The following is a 3,658-nucleotide window of genomic DNA, read 5'->3' on the forward strand; positions in this document are numbered from 1 at the left end:
CGGATGCTCTATCTAGGAAGAATATGCTATTAACTCAACTTGATGTTAAAATTCCTGGTTTAGAGACACTATGTGATTTGTATGCCACTGATCATGATTTTGCTGAAACATATCGCTTGTGTGCTCTTGGTAAAGCATGGGAAAAATATCACATACATGATGGGTTCTTGTTTCGAGCTAACAAACTATGTGTTCCAGAATCGTCTGTGTGTTTGCTCTTATTGCAGGAATCACATGCTGGAGGTTTGATGGGTCACTTTGGGCGTGAGAAGACGCTACTCATGCTAGCTGACCATTTTTTGGCCAAAGATGAGGCGGTATGTGGACAGGTATGTCAAGAGATGCATTACTTGCAACAAGTCCAAGTCCAAGCTGAAGCCTCACGGTTTGTATACTCCTTTACCGGCACGTACTACACCTTGGGAGGATATTAGTATGGATTTTGTGTTGGGTTTGCCGCGTACTAAACGAGGCCATGATTCTATATTTGTGGTAGTGGATAGATTCTCTAAAATGTCACACTTTATTGCCTGCCACAAGAGCGACGATGCGTCGCATATTGCTAATCTGTTTTTCAGGGAGATTGTACGTCTACATGGAGTCCCGAAGACTATTGTTTCTGATCGTGACGTGAAATTTATGAGCTGCTTCTGGAGGACACTTTGGGGAAAGCTGGGGACAAAGCTACTTTTCAGCACTATTTGTCATCCCTAAACTGATGGTCAAACTGATGTGGTGAATAGAACATTGTCACAACTGTTGAGATCCATGACCAAGAAGAACTTGAAGGAGTGGGAAGATTGTTTGCCGCATATAGAGTTTGCTTACAACAGGGTTGTACACTCTACCATAGAGCTGTGTCCCTTTGAGGTGGTGTATGGTTTCAAACCCATTACTCCACTTGACTTGTTGCCTTTACCCATAATGAGAGAGTCAATATGGAGGCATCAAAGAGGGCAGATTTTGTGCGAAAGATTCATGTGAAGACTAAAGAGTTGATCAATAAGAAAGGCAAGAACAATGCCGCAAGAGTGAACAAGAAGCGCAAGGAGATTTTGTTCAAGCCTGGTGATATGGTCTGGGTACATTTTCGCAAGGATAGGTTCCCGAAGCTACGGAAGTCCAAGTTGCTTCCTCGTGGTGCTGACCCTTACAAAGTGTTTGTCAAGATCAATGATAATGCATACTCTATAGATCTTCCAATTGATGAGTTTGGTGTCAGTAATTCTTTTAATGTGGCTGATTTGACACCATATGATGGAGAAGACCTTGGAGCATCGAGGTCGATGCCTTTTGAAGGGGGGGGTGTTGGGGACATCCCTACTACACTACTACCTCCGTCATTGCAAGATGAAGGCGATGCTGCTGTGAAGCTCAAGTCCAATGAAGTTAGGATTGGACCCATTACAAGGGCTCGTGCGAAGCTACTCAAACAACATGTGAATTTGTTCCTAAGTGATACTTTGATCGATGACAACTTTATATTGCCTAAGTCCTATTACTTATGTATGATCAGGTATGAAGAGGGAACAAGCATCGCACGAGGAGAAGAGGAGCAGTGATGTCTACGGGTGCTTCTATTCTTGTAGACAGTGTTGGGCCTCCAAGAGCAGAGGTTTGTAGAACAGCAGCAAGTTTCCCTTAAGTGGATCACCCAAGGTTTATCGAACTCAGGGAGGAAGAGGTCAAAGATATCCCTCTCATGCAATCCTGCAACCACAAAGCAAGAAGTCTCTTGTGTCTGAAATACAAGTGGTATGAATGAATATGAGCAGTAGTAACGGCACCAGAAAAGTGCTTGCTGGCGTGCAGTTGATGGTAATAATATTGCAGGAAGTAAAGATGCAGTAAAACAGTAAACAAGCAGCGATAGCAGTATTTAGGAACAAGGCCTAGGGATCATACTTTCACTAGTGGACACTCTCAACATTGATCACATAACAGAATAAATAAATAGATGCTAGACTCTACACCCTCTTGTTGGATGATGAACACCACTAACTGTGTAGGATTACACGAACCCTCAATGCCGGAGTTAACAAGCTCCACAATATTCAATGTTCATATTTAAATAACCTTAGAGTGCATAACAGATCAACATAACCAAACCAAGTACTAACATACCATGCACACTGTCACCTTCACACTACGAAAGGAGGAATAGATCACATCAATACTATCATAGCAATAGTTAACTTCATAATCTACAAGAGATCACAATCATAGCCTACGCCAAGTACTACACGATGCACACACTGTCACCATTACACCGTGCAGGAGGAATAAACTACTTTAATAACATCACTAGAGTAGCACACAGATATATTGTGATACAAAACACATTGCAATCATAAAGAGATATAAATAAGCACTTCACTATGCCATTCATAACAGCGAATAAGTATTCTGTGAAATATAGCCTAAGAGACCCACATGGTGCACACACTGTCACCTTTACACGCGTGGGACAAGGAGTCTCCGGAGATCACATAAGTAAAATCCACTTGACTAGCATAATGACATCTAGATTACAAGCATCATCATATGAATCTCAATCATGTAAGGCAGCTCATGAGATTATTGTATTGAAGCACATAGGAGAGAGATTAACCACATAGCTACCGGTACAGCCCCGAGACTCGATGGAGAACTACTCCCTCCTCATGGGAGACAGCAACGTTGGTGAAGATGGCGGTGGTGTCGATGGAGAAGCCTTCCGGGGGCACTTCCCCGTCCCGGCGGCATGCCGGAATAGAGACTCCTGTCCCCCAGATCTTGGCTTCGCGATGGCGGCAGCTCTGGAAGGTTTCTCGTACCGTGGCTTTTTCGTATCGAGGTTTTAGGTCAGGGACCTTTAAATAGGCGAAGAGGCGGAGTCGGAAGGTCAACGAGGCGGTGACACACTAGGGGTGCGCGGCCAAGGCTTGGGCCGCGCCGCCCTATCATCTGGGCCCACCAGGGCTCTCCTCTGGTGGCTCTCGAGTGTTCTGGAAGCTTCGTGGAAAAATAGGATGATGGGCATTGATTTCGTCCGATTCCGAGAATATTTCCTTACTAGGATTTCTGAAACCAAAAACAGCAGAACAAAGAATCGGCCCTTCGGCATCTCGTCAATAGGTTAGTTCCGGAAAATGCATAATAACGACATATAATGTGTATAAAACATGTAAGTATCATCATAAAAGTAGCATGGAACATAAGAAATTATAGATACGTTTGAGACGTATCAAGCATCCCCAAGCTTAGTTTCTGCTCGTCCCGAGCAGGTAAACGATAACAAAGATAATTTCTGGAGTGACATGCCATCATAACCTTGATCATACTATTGTAAGCATATGTAATGAATGCAGCGATCAAAACAATGGTAATGACATGAGTAAACAACTGAATCATAAAGCAAAGACTTTTCATGAATAGTACTTTCAAGACAAGCATCAATAAGTCTTGCATAAGAGTTAACTCATAAAGCAATAAGTCAAAGTAAAGGTATTGAAGCAACACAAAGGAAGATTAAGTTTCAGCGGTTGCTTTCAACTTATAACATGTATATCTCATGGATAGTGTCAATGTAAAGTAATATAACAAGTGCAATATGCAAGTATGTAGGAATCAATGCACAGTTCACACAAGTGTTTGCTTCTTGAGGTGGAGAGAAATA

The sequence above is a fragment of the Lolium perenne genome, chromosome 4 (genome assembly GCF_019359855.2).
Source record: "Lolium perenne isolate Kyuss_39 chromosome 4, Kyuss_2.0, whole genome shotgun sequence".
NCBI classification, from domain to species: domain Eukaryota; kingdom Viridiplantae; phylum Streptophyta; class Magnoliopsida; order Poales; family Poaceae; genus Lolium; species Lolium perenne.